Here is a 20,066-nt window from a genome sequence, read left to right on the forward strand (position 1 = left end):
GCATTTGTTCTGTTGTACTGGGGGGTCCTGGCTACTTTACTTTCACTCCCCCCTTCACTTGGTTTCCGTTTAACTCTGCTGAACTTGCTAATTCTGGTGAGTGAATGAACTAGGTCCACGGAGTTTCGGGAGATCAGACAGTGGTCTTGGAGATCCCCAACAATGCCCATAAATTGCAGCTGATTCCAACTAAAACTGGTTCCTAAAAAAATAAATGGCAAAATAGGCCATTTATTTTTGTAGACTTGTAGAAATAACAAGTCTACTGCATTTTTGGAAGGCATTCACATGTACAACGAAAAGATAAATTAACCATAAAATAAATATTAGCCCAATGGTTCAAATGAAGTTCTGCAACTTCAAAGCACTGCCTTGGAGGCCACCTTACTCAAGCATGCCATCCCCACCGCAGACCTCCTTTGAATGCTTCTCTGCACCAAGGACACATCAATATCCCACATCCACAGTTCATCCTGAGAACGTTAATACTTAAATGTGTTGGGAGTGCTAAGTCAGAATCCAAATCAATGGCCTATAACTCAGAGTAAAATGTGCCAGAGACTGAGGTAAAGCAGCAAAAAAAGAGCCATAACTGTTCTGAGGAGACAGCTGCCTCGGGGAAAGGGAACTGAGCTGGTTTCCAGGAGGCAGGAGCCTGTAGGCCTCATCTTGACAGAGAAATATGATTTCTACAAGCAGAGACTGAGGGAAGCGAGCACCTTGCGTGAAACAGGGCTCTCACCAAGGCTCAAAGTGAGAAAAGTTAACAAAAGATTAGAAAGCGGGTGGTAGTTTGCTTTACAGTTGAGCAATATATTCAGGAAAAAGTAATACAAAGCTGGAAAGGGGAAGCAGAGCTCCTAGGAAATCCTTTCAAGAGAATTTGATGGGTAGCTGCTGAGGACTTTTAACCGTGGAATTGATAAAGAATTCAACCATAAGGAAGAAATTGGAAGGGGTAGAGAACACGAGTGAGGAAAATCGTCATTTTCCACGTCAGGCAGTAAGGGCTGGACCTGAGAAGAAGCAACAGGAGTAAAGGGACATGGGGGTGGAGAGGCGGAGAAAGAAGACCCCTCTGGGCTGGACGGTGGTGGGCTGATCTCATTAACAGGCCCAACTCTCACCCCTCCCGGCGTCCACACACTCAGCCACGTGACCACACACTACAAACGTGGCGTCTGTTTACTCTGGAAAAGGCTGAAGCAGGCGAGACCCGAAGGTGTTTGTGGAGTCAGAAGGGTTTGGGCCTAGGACGGTAACCGATAGGGAGGTAGGATCCCAAATCTGACTGTTGAACACCATTCTTTTTCTTTTGACAAATAGGCTACAGAGGTATGTTCAGATGTATAACCTGGGGGAGGGGGTGGCAAACCATGTCCTGTGAGCCAAATCCAGCCTGCTGCCTGCTCCTATAAATAAAGTTTTATTGGAACACAGCCACGCTCATTTGAAAGTGTCTGCTTTAGCACACCAACTGTGTTGAATAGTTTGGGGCCTACAAAGGCCTAAAATTTGACTATCTGACCCTATACAGAAAAATGGTTGCTGACCTTTAATATAAACAATTGAATTTTTTTACATTTTCCTAAATGTGTATCAGAAAATGTTTCCTGTAAGAGACCATACTTTGCTTTAAATTGTACACATTTCTCTCTTTACTGTAGTGTTTACAGCATAGCAACATCCTTGTGGCTTTGATGGTTTCAAGGGCATGACTGAAGAATAACCAAATAGTGAAAAGGTGGTCCAACAATATATCCAACCCGGTTAGTGCCCTCAGTTGTCCCTCTGCTTCTTGTCACTATACTTTCATGGCAGTGTACATTAGATTAGTGCTGAAAAGAGCTGGCCTTATGTCAGGCATGGATAAGGTTAGAGAGGGTTTCATTCTAACTTTGAAAAAGAAAGAAGCAACCGATAAAATTTTAATTCCTTAATTATAGTATAAAAAATACACTATGTAACAATAAACATTTTTTGTTGTTGTTTGAGACAGAGTCTCACTCTGTTTCTCTGGGTAGAGTGCCATGGCACCAACGTAGCTCACAGCAGCCTCGAACTCTGGGGCTGGTTTTAAACTCATGGCCTCAAGCAATCCTCCTGCCTCAGCCTCCTGAGTAGGTGGGACTACAGGTGCCCACCACAATGCCCAGCTAGTTTTTCTATTTTTAGTAGAGATGGGGTTTTGCTTTTGCTCGGGCTGGTCTCAAACTCCTGAGCTCAGCCAATGCACTTGCCTCAGCTTCCCAGAGTGCTAGGATAACAGGCCTGAGTCACTGTGCCTGACATAAATATGTATTTGAATTAAAACTGAAATAATGGCTCACACCTGTAATCCTAGAATTTTAGGAGTCTGAGGCAAGAGGACTGCTTGAAACCAGCCTGAGCAATATGGGGGGCCCTGTCTCTACAAAAAAAATTAAAATTAGCCAGGTATTGTAGTGCACACCTGTAGACCTAACTACTTGGGAACCTGAGGCAAGAGAATCACTTGAGCCCAAGAGTTTGAGGTTGCTGTGAGCTATGATGATGCCACTGTACTCAGGCAACAGAGTAACATCCTGCCTCAGAAAAAAAACAAAGAACAAAATAGTGTATATCATCTGTCTTGTTTATTATTAAACAACTTGTGGTTATTAAAAAAAAAAAATGTTCCAGAATCCATTTGTATTATGGAATGATGAAAGAGAGTATACCAGATGGGGATCTGGGGTAGGGCAGCTCCCAGGACTACATAAGTCTTGGCATCAAGATTTCTGCTGGTTATGGTGGTTCGGTGACATCCCTATGAATGCCCAGGAAGGAAAGCCACTCCAGTCTGGGTTAAAGAGAGGCTGAGGATCCTCCACTAATAAGAAGCCCCGTGGCACAATAGAAAGTGTGCATGATTTGGGGTCAGACTCCACTTCTGTGCCCACCAGCTTGACACCTCAGGGTCCCCATCTAAAAAATATCAAAATAACACCTTTGCCACATTAACTCAAGGGGCATTTATAAGAATCAAAATAGATAACATATGAAATGTACACTATAAGAAGGTGCTGTTCAAATGTTAATATCTACGGAGGTATTTATAAAACTGTAAGCACCCAGTAGCAGGAATTACCGAAGCAGAGTTAAAACCTGCCCACTGGAAGACAGTGACAGCATGACCTACTAATGAACAGAAGGCTTCCTTTAGCACAACCCAAGAGAAGGAAAAATGTATGAAATACTCTCAACCCTTCATAAGCTGAATTTCTAAAGCGGGTGGTTAATTCATATGCAAATCATTGAAAACATCTGCAAGTTGTTTCAACTGAGCTTGTGTTGATCACATTTCTAATTGTGGTTTCTTGGTTAGCCAGTCGATTCGTTCAAGCACATCAATAAACTGACCTATATAGGAAGCAATTTGGAGATTATTTGGGAATTATTCTTGTGATTGATGTCTCCAAAAGTTTCAAATTTGCCTTTAGAAATTTCCTGATTGCTTTATAACATTACCTAAAATAGAGAATAGTTGTTGGCTCATTCAAGAGCACCTGCTTGTGATGGAGTTGCAAGGACACCCCGTGGCAGGTTTTTAAGCTCTTTTATGAAAAGGATTCCTGGGATAGGTGTGTATAAATACATGTGGAGAACTGCCCAGCCTCATGAGGCCAACCCTACGGAAAGTGCAGGGAATCAGGATGCCCTTGGGCAGCAACTAGCATGTGACTTGAAGAAATTCACCATCTCTCTGGCCTCTGTCTTCTCCACTGTAACTGGGATACCTGGATTCAGTCACATCCTTAGACCTGGACGAGAGTCTGGCACCCTCCTCTGGATCTTTTGTCCTTACTCTTCCCTCTCCAGTAGGCGAGGGAGACCAGGGGTCAAGAAAACCTGCCCACCAGAAACCCATATCCTGTACTTTCTAGTCATTCTCTGAACATCTGGAACCCTCAAATTTCCTGCACACATGTCCACAATCGTACTTCCATGGCCACTGCTTCACTGGGTCTGTCCTTCCAAAGGAAGTCCACAATCATGTGTGCATCCTAGGTCTGAAGGGTGACCAAAGGACAGGTTTTGGCAGAGTATGGATGGGGGTTTGCACATGCATGTTGGTGGATCCACACGTTCCTGCCAGTCCCCTTGCAGTGCAAAACTAAGGAAGAGAAGGGATAGGACAGCTGCTGCCCAGTTCTCCTTTACCTCCACATTCCAGTGTTGAACTCAGAGAATTCCGGATTCAAGTCTGTCCTTTCAGGTTGGTAGGAAGGTTGTCTTGTCAAAGTAAGAGGACAGAACCTCTTGCTTACGATTTGTTAGCCTGATTTATCACTTCTAAATACTTGGGCAATTGGTATGTGAGTCTCTATTTATATTCCTGCCCCAGAAATGTTATAGGTGTGCCTGTTCAAGGTCATACCTCTCTACGGTAACTTATTTCAGAGAAAATAAAAGAACTCAGGACTAGAAGTTTTCTCTTTATATTTTCAATTTTTTCAAATGTCTCCTTGAACAAATTGCTTAACTTTTCTAAGCAACAGTTTCTTCATGTATAAAATAAAAATATGGTAGTTATGAGGGGTAATCTATTGAAGATTCTGACACTTAGTAGGTCCTCAACATATGCAACCCACCCCCTCTAGCGGAAGAAAATTAAAATGGAACTTAAAAAGGGATGAAGTAATCTAGCAAAGTCTTTGGTAATTACCCAAATGTGTTAATAACTTATATTTATATAAAAATCTGCACACTGATGTTTGCAGCAGCTATATTCATAATCGCCTAAACTTGAAAGCAACCAAAATATCCTTCAGGAGATGAGTAGATAAATAACCATGAGCTATCAAGTCATGCAAAGACAAGAAGGAAATTCAAACCCATATAACTCATTAAAAGAACTCCATCTGAAAAGGCAACATAATTCCAGATACGTGATATTCTGAAAAAGGCAAAACCAAGGAGATACTAAAAAGATCAGTGGTCACCAGGATGTAGAAGAAGGGAGAGATGAGTAGGTAGAGTACAGAAGATGTTTAGGGCAGTGAAACTGTTCTATGTGACACTGTAGTTGACTTGCCAACAACCCTGATTTGAGCCGTGGGGTACCCTGATATATGGATTTTTTTTTTCCTTAAATACAGCCAACTCTTTCTATGTGTGGGTTCAGCATCTTACAACCAAATACAATAAAAAAATACAGTGTTTGTGGGGTGCAAAACCCATGTATAGGGAGAGCTAACTCTTCGTATTTGTGGGTTCCACAGGGTAGACTGCCAAATGAACATGCATGGATTCTGGTATCCATGGGTGGTGATGGAACCAACACCCCAGGGACAGCTGTATAATGATAGATTCATGTCATAATTCATTTGCCAAAACTCATAGAATGTACAACACCAACAGTGAACCCTAATGTAAACTATTAACTTTGGATAATAATGACGTGTCAACAAATGAGGCAATGCCGATAATAGAGAGACTGTGCGTATGGGAACAGAGATACACAGAAGCTCTCTGTACCTTCTGCTCAATGTTGCTGTGAACATAAAGTTGCTCTAAAAAATAAGGTCTACTTTTTTTAAGAAAAAGAGATGAATAAAGTAAATCCTACCACGATGCACACATGCTGTCCTTAATTTCTCCCTCAACAATGAGCTTCTGCTAATAGAGAAATTATTCCAAAGATTAATAATAACACTTTATCTGAAATGAGGAACTTGAGCTCATGGAAGAAAGAAAGTTGTTCAAATGATGAAGCAGATGTTCTTTCCCAGCTGTGCAGATAATCTCACCAGCAGTGTCAGACATGGAGTTCCAGAAATACAAAGATGCTAAAACAGCAGTAACTCAGAGTAGAGCTTACAGCAAGGAATTTAACCCTTGGAAGAGGAGGAAGACTGTGTTGTTGCTGTGTGTAGGGACATTTATCAGTTTTGAACTTGAGTTACCAGGGCCAATATTTTTTCCAATAAACCTAGTGAGGAGTGTTTGCACACTTTCAAATAATACATAGTTTTATCTTTTAAAGTCATCATTATAGAGGCTGCTTTGGTTAATCAGGGCTAACAAAATTATATTCATGCCAGAATCTCGGTGCCCTTCAGGAACTGAAGTGATTAATGCTCTGTGGAGAGCAGGCTGAATGTAGGAGGAACAGAATTAACCCAGTCACTACAGAGAGCTCTTCTGAGGAAAGAGTTATATGGAGTATTCCCCCCCTTCAATTTGTTCAAGACCCCAATATTCAAGGACAACCTTAATTTTCCTCAGATCTGATCAGGATGATAGGAACTGAAATAATGGATCACAGTACAAAGATCTAAGTGGCCTGGGGCATTACTAAGAATCAGGTGATGTCACATGAGTCCTAGATGCACAGGCAGAAAAAGGAAGCCATAACCTCCTTTCATTTTTTGACTTCAGATAAATCAAAGACAGAATAAACAGCAGCTAAGAATAGAATAATAAAGACACAATAGACAGAATAAAGACACACCTAAGCATCTCGAAGATACATAAAAACTCAGTGGAAGTAGTACAATGCTTCAAGGATAACCCAGGACGTCAACCTAAAATGAGGTGCTCACTTATATTGGCAAAAACTCTCAGTCCTTGCCCACCAACCCAGGAATGGATTAACAAGCTGTGGTATATGTATACCATGGAATACTATTCAGCCATTAAAAGAAATGGAGACTTTACATCTTTCGTATTAACCTGGATGGACGTGGAAGACATTATTCTTAGTAAAGCATCACACAAATGGAGAAGCATGAATCCTATGTACTCAATCTTGATATGAGGACAATTAATGACAATTAAGGTTATGGGGGGGAAGCAGAAAGAGGGATGGAGGGAGGAGGGTGGGGCCTTAGTGTGTGTCACACTTTATGGGGGCAAGACATGATTGCAAGAGGGACTTTACCTAACAATTGCAATCAGTGTAACTGGCTTATTGTACCCTCAATGAATCCCCAACAATAAAAAAAAAAAAAAAATTTACTAAAAAAAAAAAAAAAAAAAAAAAAAAAAAAAAAAAACTCTCAGTCTTCCTCTAAGAAATAGTCAACGTTTGAATACTACATTGTTGAGCCCATCCAGTAGGGGTATTTTTAAGGGTCTGAAGAAAGAAATGAAAATTTTTAGCTGCTTGGAGTGAAATTATTCCTTTTGGGAAATAGAACCTTCATGATAGCACAAGATCTAAAATTAGTTATAGGTCAGCCTCCTTTCCCACTCAGCACTGATCAAGCTTTTAATTGCCCATTTTTTGACTCAGCAGCTCAGGTATAATACTGAGAATTTAGAAGGAGTCCATGAAAAAAAAAAAAAAAACACAAAAATGATTAGAAAACATTCCCATATGGAAAAAAGAAAGAAAGAAAGAAATGGGGCTTATTTAACCTAGAAAGGAAGGCTCAAGGGAAACTTAGTAATTTTCTTTCAATAGATAAAGGGCTAATATAAGAATGAGATGAATATGATTATATGTACTAATAGCTTAAAAGATGATATTAAAGCAGAAAAAATTAAGTTAGATCTTAGGGGAACTTGGAAAGATTTTTTTTACCTATTAAAAATTATGGAAGACCATGAATAATATTTCTTATAGACATTTAAGAAAGAAATCCTCTAATCATTCCTTATAGCTTAGAGAAAAAAGCATGAAATGAGTTTCTACAAGTCCAGTCTCTGAAACATGAAATATTTTTAAGACAAATAACTCAGCACTATCTCAGGTGTATCATCAATATCAAAGTCTTTTAATGAACCACTCCTGTCCATAAGAATCCAAAGGATTAAGAAAAGTTCACCTCTTGTATAAACAACGTAAATTAGAATCAAACAAATAAACAACACAAATTTAGACAAAACAATTAAAATAAAATATACACTGTGATAATTTCTTAATAATGGAAATCAGACATAATTAAAAAAATCATCACTAGTCCTCAATCAAGCTAAGCCTCTACTTCAGTCACCTCCAATAGCTCATTCCATCAATTCAGAAAATTTAAATAACTTTAAGGTCAAAGATTTCTATCTAACTTATCCCGGAAAAGATTTCTCCTTGACCTTGCTACCCATCTAACCTGAGCTTATACCTACTGGTTCACCACTTTTTTCCCATCCTTATTTCACATTACAGAGGAAATGCAAGAAAACAAGGCAAAATTTCCGAAAGCAGCAAGAAAGGAAAGACAGAGTATCAAAAAAAAAAAAAAAAAAAAGACAATTAGACTGACAGCAGACTCTGGACAGTAACAATAGAAGACAAGGGCCAATGGAATTATATTCCAAAGCTGTATTGCATTTCATTGCATAGTATTGTATTTTTAGACAGAGTCTCACTTTGTCACACTCAGTAGAGTACTATGAGATCATAGCTCACAGCAACTTCAAACTCTTAGGCTCAAGCAATACTCTTGCCTCAGCCTCTTGAGTAACTGGGACTACAAGTGACCACCACAATGCCTGGCTAATTTTTAGAGATGGGGTCTCGCTCTTGTTCAGGCTTTTCTCAAACTCCTGAGCTCAAGCAGTCCACCAACGTCAGCCTCCTAGAGTGCAAGAATTATAGGCATAAGCTACTGCCCCCACCCCCCAAAGCTGTATTTTAAAGAGAGAGAGAACAAGCATGAGAGTGCAGGCCAATCTATAGTTGATTCATTTAACTAGAAGGGCATTTTTTTTTTTAGATAAACCAAAACAGAACCTCACTAGAATTTATCAATACTATTTTTTAAAGCAGAATAAAGCTTAGAAAGACTACAATGCAGTAAGATATTAAAAGCAAGCTATGTCTTACCTACCTAGAAGGGTTAATCCTAGAGCATCCAGGAACTACATTCATGAGCAAAGAGCCTGCCTAAGATAAGAATCAGCAGAAGAAAGACAGAGGTGAGAGACAGAGAAAAAGAGACTCATCCCTGAATCCTACAATCAGGCATTGCCCTTAGTGTTTTTAACCATAGGAGACAACAAAGTACATTTTTTATTTCAGCCAGAGGAGAGTATGTAGATTAAAAAATTATATGTAAACTATGACAAAGTGGTTTATAACATGAAACATACAAGATAAAGTTGAAAAAGAATGTAAATATTATAAAAATGTGTTTGAGTCATGAATTTTTTTTAATTTTTCTTCATTGCTTGTGGAAGAAAAAAGGAAGTAAAAGAAAGGAGGAGAAGAGAAGGAAGGGAAATAATCCAATAAACATGTGCAAAATGAAAGAACATTAGATGCACAGTGGTGGTAAGGAAAAGGGAGGAATAAAAAATCATACTTACACTTCTGGCTTCTGCAAAAGTGGACTGAGGTGTTGTATTTGTAGAAGCAAAGAAAACTAAAAAAGAAGCAGGTTTCAAAGACCAAAGTTAAGATTTAGAAATGCAAAATCTTTCCAACTGGAAAAGTGAAATAAAAAGATATATAAGTCTGAATACCTAAAGAGGGCAGAAGTGAAGATGGAAATCTGGGGTAGAATCCGAAGTCACTAGCAGGAGAGGGACCACAGAGAGAAAGAAAGAGGCAAGACACAAGGCCCACGTATGGGTCTTGATATACGTGATCTTACAAGGCCAGGGCAGGATGGAGGGTGGGCCAGCAGAGCACACACGAAGAGCTGCCAGTGAAGCAGGAGAAAAACTAGGAAAGAGGAGCATAACCCAGATTAAGGGGGTTGAAAAATATGTCCACAAATTCTCTGATGCTCTTGTCTTCAGGTAGAGCTTAATTTCCACATCCCTAAGTGTGGGCTGGACTTTGTGACTCATTTCTAATAAATAAAATTAAGCAGATGTTATGCTGTGTGTTTTTAGAAACTGTCATAAAATATCTCTGTAGCTTCTTTCTTGTTCTTTCCTCCCCACCCACCCTTCATCACTCACTCCAAGGAAAGCCAGTGGCCATGTCTTGAGGACAGTCAGGCAGCCCCGTGAAGAAGCTCAGGGGGCAAAAACTGGAGGCCTCCAAGAAACAGCCCTGAGGGTGAGCCTTTCTGAAAGTGAATGCTCTCATCCCCTCCAGCCTTCAGATGGCTGCATTCCCAGCCTCAGGAAAATCAGGAGCCAGAACCACCCCACCAAGTCGCTCTTAGATTCCTGACCATGGGAGACTACATGAGATAACAAAGGCCTGCTATTTTTAACCACTAAATCTGGGGGATTTGTTATACAGCAGAAGGTACCAGACAAAAGAGGCAGAAGAGTCAACCATGTCAGTGGGGCGTGGAGCGGGTTGGGGGAAGCAGGGCTAGAAGTGGGTCAGAGTTTGAGGGCAAGATGAAAAGGAGGAAAAAGCGGCCATTTACTGTGAGGAGTCCAGCTCGGCAGGAAGGCAGAGAAATAGGGCAGAAAGCTGGCAGAAGACTGGGCAGACGACTGGAGTGGCAAAGGCCTTGAAGGTGAGAGGGAACAGGGAACTGAGACAAAGGGGACAGACCTGCAGTGATGGAACAGAAACACTCCTTCCATGAAACAGGAAGGGGGCTGAAAGACAGGTGTAAAGGTCACATTTTCTCCATAATAGTAAGGTGAGATAAGTCCTCCCCACCCCCCCAAGCCCCTGCCAGGTGGGCACCCAGCCTCTACTCCAGCCCCTCACAAAGTCTGCTGGGCTCCGTGTGTTGCCGTCCCCGGGGGGAGGGAAGAGCCTTCCCTGAAACAAGGCAGCACAAATTTTCGCTCTGACATCAGCAGAATCCCTGAATCCTTATGTTGCCTTGGGGGAATTAAATATTTTTAAGATAACAAACAACCCCCACCCTTCCCTAGATATGCTATTTGGGTAAGGTGAGGATGGGGCTTTCATATGATATTTTACACATACTAAAATGCACATTTCCCTTTTATAATTTAAAAAAAGATCATTCAGGACCATTAAAAAGATCTCCAATTACATGTGAAACTTCTAACACTCCTGTTAACTCTACAACTCATAACTGATTGGCTTCCACACGTTACTTATGAATCCTTTATCTCCATTCAGGTACAGACTCCAATTGCTGATCCAAAACAAGGGCACATCATTTTGTGTGGATGCCTCTTTCTGAGAGATACCAGGAAACAATACCCAAAATTCCAGTTTCCAAGACCTTTCAACTGGATCGCTAGCATTGTCTTTACCATGAGAGCCCACACAGAAATACACAGAAGCTTAGGATCGTTCAAATTTGAAGACAACATTAAAATACAAGCCAAGGGTGGGCATGGCGGTTTATGCCTACAATCCTAGCACTCTGGAAGGCCAAGGTGGGAGGATCACTGAGGCCAGGAGTTTGAGACCAGCCTAGGCAATATAGTGACAACCAACCTCTACAAAAAACTTAAAAATTATCCTGGCATGGTAGCAGATGCCTACAGTCCCAGCTACTCAGGAGGCTGAGGCAGGAGGATCACTAGAGCCCAGGAGTTAGAGGTTATAGAGAGCTATGATGGCATCACTCTACTCTAGTCCCCCCAAAGAAAGAGTGAGATTCTATCTCCAAAAATAAAAATAAAAAATATACTGCAGAGTCAGTCAAGCCTTAAATTTAGTAAAGTATCAATCATCCATGTAATGTCTGAATATCACACTGATGATTCTCAAAGTCTGAAGCACACAGCAGCAGCAACAGCAGCATCTGGAAATTTGTAGGAAATGTAAATTCTTGTCCCCACTCCAGAACTACTGAAACAGAAACTCAGAGGGTGGAGCAGACCTCTGTGTTTTCATATGCCCCCTCTCCAAGTGATGCTCAGACCCTCCCTCTCAGATGCTCCCAAAATTTAGAGTCACTGACTTAGGTTTTGGTTTCGCATCAGTGGATCATCCTACAACAGAACCAAATGCTGTGAATCAAACTTGGGATGTTTAGGGAACCACTTCTCAGAACAATTATATAGCCAAGGTCAAAATACCCTCTGTTACCTTATTGTGTGCTGAGAGAACAGGTGACGTTTTGGTAGAGATTTTAGACTTGAGGAAAGATAATGCAATATTCTGGTAAAGAGATGGCCAGTCCCTATAGAGGTGGGCATCTCCCAGACTTCTCATTCCTTAGCAAGGATGAGTAACGGTTCTTCTTCTGGAAAGGGGAGGCTTTAAAAAACAATAGGGGTTAATGTTACTCATGTGACATAAAAAAGGAAAAAAGAAGAAGCTGCAAAAAACCTCAGCAGTGACTAGTGATATCATTCTGTTGTCTTTTGTTTGTCCCCTTCTGAAGGGACAGTGAGAAACAACTTGTGTTCTTCATCCCAAGGTTGACAGGAACCACCGAGGAGGAATGCAGAGTGATAAGCAGAGAGGAATGCCCCTCTCTTAAGGTCCTTCTGCATCGCACCTGTAGCTCCTGGGCTGAGCCACAATAATGATGCAGGGCTGAAGAAGAGCACCCTGCAGGGTCCAGCCCAGCTGACAAGGGGACCACGCTCAGGCTGACTCAGGCCTGCTCAATGTGATCCATTTTCTCGCTTCAATATTTACTGACTTTTTTTTTCTCTACTCAGTTATTTCCAGAGAGTTTAAAAAAAAAAAAAAAGGATCATGAGTAGGATAAATAATAAGCCCATCTAGCACAAAATGTGCAGTTACTTCTGTTTGAGTCCAATAGGAAAAGGATAACCTGTATTGATAACTTGAGCCACTACAAAGGGGCAACAACAGACAAGAAGAGGACAGTCTCTTGAGAAGGTCCTGCTGGCCGAGCCATCACAGAGCACTCAAGTCAGTTCTCATTGTACAAATGCTTGACTTCCTGATTCTTTGTTTTGAAAAGTTGAAAAGAGAAAGTCCATCCACCTTTAGTACATTATTTCTGCTTTTGCTTCGCCTTTCAAAACTGCCTGGCCTGCGTATGTATTCTTGGTCTTCAGCTCCTGGTTCAGGTTCAGGCAACATAAAATATTGGTTCTTATTCCTAATCTCAGATATTGTTTTGTCACCCACCTCTATTCCTTTACTCCAATCTTACCCTCTCTTCCTGATCCTGCTTAAATTCTTTACTGCTCAAGTGTAATCTGAAATGATCTTGCCCCTGAATGGAGAACAGCTACTGTCTGCATAATTTATTTGACATTTAGCTGTGTACCTGTCTCATCACATTTCTCCTCTCATCGATCTCCCTATATCTGTGGGATCGTTTGGATCTAACCTTCAAGAACTCCAAATGGATTATTATACAATTCGTGTCTCACCACATTTGGACCTTACCTAAAGGAATTGTAGGCTTCACCTACGCACACGAATTCCAGATATCATGACGAAAACAATTACTCTCATTTCATTCTAACTTGCCAGTTTAGTCTCTGGTTTGTTTTAAATCGGGCTGTCTGGATTAACCTTTTGCTGCAATTCCGTTTAACCCCAGGGGTTAAACTGAGCATACTAAGTATGAATAAAACAATGAATGCAGAAAAGCAGCTCACTGGCCACTGAGGAATGACTTTGTCTAAAGCCAGCCCTGCTACAGAAATGCAGGGGAACTGTAAATGGGCAAAGAGAATAAACAAATGGCCGTGCCTGCCAGCTCTCTAGACAACGTGCGTCCAGCCGGGAGAAGAGAAAAAGAAAGGGCACAAAATAAACCAAGTAAAGCAAAAGGTTCTGACATGGTCAGAGGACACTGATCCCGAATGGTGCCGATTCATACCAGGGCACCGCATGGTCAGGACCTGAGCGTCACCACGCCGGTCGCCACTTTGTACTCAAGTTGGAAACAGTGACTCTTCCCTCTGAAAAATCAGTCCCCTGCTCTCGAGAACTCCTGCTCGGATGACTGCGCCAGCCTGGGAGCAGCTCCTCCTCTGCTTTCTATTTCCAGCCATAATTGGTTCCAATGCAGCTGCAACACTAATTCCTCATCCATCTCCCAGGCCTCTCACGCGACTTTCATGTCCTAATGAGCAATATTCCCTTTTACTTTATGAGATGGGCTTAGGGCATTAATTTTTATATTCCAAGTTCTTCTATAGTTGACCTAAAATTACTTAAGACTCTCTACTCATTCTACTGCCAAGTCTAAAGTGAGGTTCAGATGGGATTTCTGTGAAAGATTTGCACCTGGGTTTAGGGTTCTATCTAGTTATGTATCTAGTCTGGGTTTAAGGATATCCAGTTCTTCCTTCCCAAGGGGAATGCAGCCCCGTCTAATGCTGGACCTGGGGTGTCTCGCTGCGTTCTCAAACACAACACCACACAGCAATGGCATTTCTCCCCTTCTAGTCCCCTGAGGCTGTTATGTTTTATAAAGTAGAAGGTACTAAATAAGCCGTGTGGAAAGTGGAAAGAACATGGACTTCAGGGGCAGGCTGATCTGACTTTAACCTCAGCTATCAGATTTTCTCATTCATTCATTCGTTCTTACATTTATTCAGTAATTATTGAGCACCTACCATGCTCCAGGAGGTTAAATGGGGTCTAGGACTACAATGATAACCAAGATAGACTCCCCTCCTACCTCCGTGGAGTTCAGAGCATGGCAGGACAGGTGATTGTTTCAAGTAAACATGGCAGGTATCTTGATGGTGAGAAGCAGAGGGAGCTCTAGAGCACAGAGACACCTCACAGAACCCAGAGAGGGTGGCCTCCGGCAGACACCCCACCTGGGCTGAGCATGAGAGGAGGAGTGGGGGCCAGGCAGCCATCCAGGGGCAGGAGAACGTTCCAGGCATGGAAGGCCGAATGTACAGAGACTCTAGGATGGGCGAGCACAGCAGGAGAAGGGTAGAAAAGAGCCTGGCAGATGATGAAGTGGAAACGAGACCTCACTTGTTACCCTAGTGTTTCTGGAGTGAATTGTGAGACCCTGGGCAAAGGTTAAGCCCGAGAAGAAAAGATGGAATCAGAGTTTTGTATTTAGAAGGCTCATTTCACAGGTGCATAGAAAAGGAATTGGAGGGAAAGACTCAGGGAAAGGACCTGAACTAAGGCCCTGGCAGTGAGGGCATAAATGAGAAGGTGTGTGTGAAAGAAGAGTCAGGAACCCGAATCAGTAGAACCTGGAGACACATTGAAAGTGGAGAATAAGAAAGAAGAATGAATGACTTCCAGGATTCTGGCTCACGCGGTAGTGTCATTCCTTAAAGAGGGTCTCCTGGAGGCTACATCGATTTTGGAAGGACAATGAACTCAATTGTGGATGTGTTGAATTTGAGGTGCCAATGACACAACCAACTGTAGGAAACCAACGGGCACTGGGCTAACGTGTCTGGAGCCCAGAACAGAAATGAGGCCGGGCACGTGGAAGTGAGAATCGTCAGCATGCTGAGGAGTGAAGGCGTGTGGCGAGCAGCACTGCTCAGAGCGGGTGTGGACACAGAGAGAAAAGAGGAACGGGCTGGGAACACTGGCATTTAGGGGATGTCCAGAGGAAAGGGAGCCCAAAAAAATATCCCATGAAGGAGCTTCTAGACAGGTAACAGGAGGAATTTTTCCTCCGCAAAGTGAAATAACAAGATATACCCCTCAGGGTTGTGTATTAGGTAAGTGTGCACGAGTGTAACTAAATGGAATGTCCCTGATAGACCAAGTATACAGCAAGTGCACAATTATTGCTAGACCTCATCATCCTTGGTGTTACTGTTTATAATAAAAATAATAACACGAACTTTCCTTAGGCATTGAGGTAGATGTCTGTTTTTAATAACACTTCTTAAAACAGATCAACCCTGAACATTTCCAGTACAGTTTATAATCATCTGGGATCAAAGCCTTTAAGTGAAAAAGCACACATGTTCATTCCAGGTGATAAATCTGGAGCATGAACTTCAGATATAAAAGTAAATAGCTCAATAAATAATGTATGCTTCTGTCTATTCTGTAACTGTGTGTGGTCAGTTCATGGAAACAGCAAAGTCAACATCCAAGGTTGAATAAAAATTGAAAAAGGGAAAAATTTAAAGGACATCAGCACCTTAAAAAATGGCTCAAGGTAGCAAAGGACTTATCTATAAATATGTGGCTGAGGAGTTTTGGAAGCAGCTTGTTTAATCTCAAATGCATGGACTTAAATATTCACAGCATGAACGAGTGAATGTGAGAGCCTGCTATACCCCAGCCAGCTGCCAGATCTGTCCACCTGGCTTTCTGGGGACACCTCGCATTCAACATGTAAAGTAGACTTTATTGTCTTTCTCCCCAAATCTGTTCTTTCCCAGGACCTCAAGCAACTCAATGTCATTATCACCTAGTTAGATGAAGACTCTGGGCTCTGCCCCATCCCTCACCCCCAAATCGCAGCAGCCTGTCCATGAGATGTGCTCATAGCACTTGATTCTCCCCCGAAGTCAGAGGGACCCCTCTAAAATTCACATATCCCCCACTTCATTCCCCTATTGATAGTGCCCAGTGGCTCCGCAATGCTGCAGGAAGAAGTCCACACTCTTTGATGGTGTAAAGTCTTGCCCCCATCTGACCCCAACTCGCCCCCAGGGAGCGCACTCATTCCACAATCACACTGAAGTCTCTTGAGGCTCCCCAGACCCTCCATGCTACTTCACACACCCCTTCCTTTGTGCAGGGGTTTCCCTCACACATCACCATGGCCCTGCCTCAGAGACACTCCTTTTCTGAAGCCTTCCAGGCTGCCATCCTGTCCTACATATCATAACACCTATACCTCCAGTATCTCAAAGTAAGGTTTTTTATTTGACGGCCAAGTTTATTCAATAATCTCTTGTGAATGGAGTTTGGGTAAAGCAATTCTAGAGACCTATCACCTCTTGGTACATTTATAAAAGTCTTTTGTTTTTTAGCAGAGTCTGTCACCCTGGGTACAGTGCTGTAGTGCCATCATAACTCACAGCAACCTCAAATATGTGGACTCAAACGATCCTCATGCCTCAGACTCCCAAGTAGCTGGGACTACAGGTGCCCACCACAATCCTAAATTTTCTATTTTTAGCAGAGATGTAGTCTGGTATCCAAGTCCTGAACTCAAGCCATTCGCCCATCTCAGCTTCCATCAGAGCGCTAGATTTATAGGCGTAAGTCTCCACACCCAGCCTGTTGATAAAATCTTGATTCTGAACTTCCAAAAATGCAGAAATTTATGAAGATAAATCCATCCAGTGAGAACATCTAGTTTATTAAGGATGATTTATTGATGCCTTTTCTAGTTCCACCCAAATGATAACACATTCATCCACAATGTGCTTAGAGACGTAGAAAGGGGTTCTTGGGACCACAGATAACAATGAATGGACTGAAGTTTTATGAAGAAAATTACAAACCTCTATGGAGAGATATAAAAGGAAACTTGAACTACTTAAAAGCAAAAGGGGCAAAGGACATAAACTAGCAATTCACAAAAGAAATAGAAGTGCTCAGCTAAGCATATAAGAAGATTTTCCACATCAATAATTTTTAAAAATGAGTTAAAACGATGTGTCATTTTTTCAATCCAAAAAGGATCTTAAAGACTGATTGTGTTTGATGCTGGTCAAGTGTAAAGACACAGATACTGCCACACAGTGTTGGCAGGACTGTAAATCCTAATGACACTTTGAAGGGAAATTGGCAATGTCAAAAAAAAAATAGTAAAAGTATATATTCTTTAGCATATCATTTGCATTTCTAAAAATTAGTCCTGTAGAAACACTTAGATCAATACACAAAAATACATGTGCATGGCCCTTGTTTACAACAGTGCTGCTCATGATAGCAAAAACATTGGGGATAACCATATGCCCATCCCATGCTGGTATTAAGAGTTAAGTAATTTTTGGTGCATCTGTGTGATAGAACTCCATACATACATGTAAAAGAATGAAATAAAGATTGTGCAATAGAAACATGCCCAATACGGTTTATGAAAACTATAGTACACTACTCGGGAGGCTGAGGCAAGAGAATCGCTGAAGCCCAGGCGTTGGAGGTTGCTGTAAGCTGTGTGAGGCCACGGCACTCTACTGAGGGCCATAAAGTGAGACTCTGTCTCTACAAAAAAAAAAAAAAAGAAAGAAAACTATAGTACAATTCAACAAAATGATTTCACTTAAAATAACAATAAACATGTCTATAAAAGTTTTTGCCTTCAGGCAGCAGGATGCCACTTTCACCACTGTTGCTCTATTTTATAGCACTTGTGCCATTAACTGCTTTTTTTTGAAAATCAACCATGGTTTTACATTAATGAATTTGTTACAAGTAATAATACCCATGAAATTTTGAGTTTCAATATATAAATGTTTTTCTGATATACCTGAGAATAAATGCAGAATATTAAAATATGTTCATCTCTCTACCACCGAAAAGCATCTCTTGGGTGTTCCATTAGAATTTCACATTTTACACTTTGAGAGCCAATGTGAGGGTTGGCAGAGAATGCCAAATGTGGGGACCCTTTCACCAAACTGATAACAACTGAAATATCAGCTGGTGGCATGGGGTGGGATATTACAACAAGCATTCCTTTTCTTCATTATAAATGTCTGGGATCTTTGGATCTCTCTCTCTCTCTCTCTCTCTATATATATATATATATAATTTGGTAAATATATATAAAATCTGGATTTCTATCATGATCACATAGTACCTTTTTACTCAGAAATTAATAAATATTTATTCCAAGTGTCCTCTGTCTTGGCTGATCTGTCAGAGAAACAAATATCACACAAACTAGAGGCCAGGTGATGGGAAGGAACTGCAAATGAATTTCTTTTTAAATGAGGCCCATGCTGTGCTCCAGCTGCAAGGTGATCATTGTCATCTAAATGCCACAGGCGGGACTGATCTGCAGGGAAGGGGAGAGTGTGTTCATGGACAGTTTGGTAATGAAGTGACTGCCCTGCCGCCACTCACAACACCAGCACCTAATTCTTGCCCCCTGCCCGGAAGTCACTGGAGATGATGGACTCCCCTCACCAATGGGGAGGGTCTGCTGCTTTAGGGGGAAAGGCTGCACTCACTGCTGCCCCTGGAAAATCATAACCTTGAGTGCTCAGGCTGGTAAGGTCAGAGCCTGAGCCAGTTTAGAGGAGAGAAGGGATCGAGAGAATAGGATTAGGCGGCCTGCAGGCCTCTCACTCTGGCTTAGATCTCTTCACAGGGGAAGCCAGAGATGGGCATTCTCCACTCACGTAGTGCCTCTCCCTACTGTCCCTGTGACCTAAAATTTATAGTTAGCAGCAGTGACGACACCGGAGACATGAGTCCATCTAACTCTACCAGTGGCCATCTAGAAGTCTTATTGTCCTGAGCAAGTCCCCCAACAAGCATACTGTAAAGACAACAATCCTGATCAATTTCTCTGACACATAAGTATAGCTAAAAAAATAAATAGTAACTCAAACTTTTTTCTACCTCAATTAAACTTTCCTTTATGTTATACAACCAGAGACCAATGAGAAGTTGGTAAGACACTGGCAGGGGAACAGAGATAAACATAGGAAGGCTGGGAGCAGTGGCTCACATCTGTAATCCTAGCACTTTGGGAGGCTAAGGTGGGAGGCTTGCTTGACAAGTTTGAGGCCAGCCTGGGCCACATAGAAAGACCCCGTCTCTACAAAAAATAGAAAAATTAGCTGGGCATTGTGGGACACACCTGTAGTCCTAGCTTCTCGGGAAGGTGAGACAGGAGGATCTCCTGAGCCCAAGGATGGGAGGTGGCAGTAAACTACGACACCCCTGCATTCTACTCCCAGTGACAGAGTGAGAGCCAGTGAGAGCCCCCACAAAAAAAGGTGAATGTTGATAATAACAAACCTGGCGCCAAACACCTAGAAAAGACTGGCAACTACATAAACAGAGATGCTAAAATAAATTTTATTGTTCGTTAAATAATATACTACGGCAGCTATTCTGTGAAATCTATGTCTGTATAATAATTATTAAAGTATTTAAGTCTTGAATATTAAAGTATTTAAGTCTTGATAAAGACTATGGTGAGTTTTTTAAGTACAATGTCTATGACCATAAATAAATGAGAAAACAATTGACTAGAGTAAGAAACAGAGGGCTTTTTAATACCTACTGTTTTATCATACAAAATTACTCTAAATTAACCTGATGCTATCGCCCTTAAAAGTGGAATCAAGACAAAACTAATTATTTCTTAAACATCAAATAAAACTTAACAAACTCATTAAAAAATGCTCATTGTCTC

Source organism: Nycticebus coucang, chromosome 17 (genome assembly GCF_027406575.1).
Source record: "Nycticebus coucang isolate mNycCou1 chromosome 17, mNycCou1.pri, whole genome shotgun sequence".
NCBI lineage: Eukaryota > Metazoa > Chordata > Mammalia > Primates > Lorisidae > Nycticebus > Nycticebus coucang.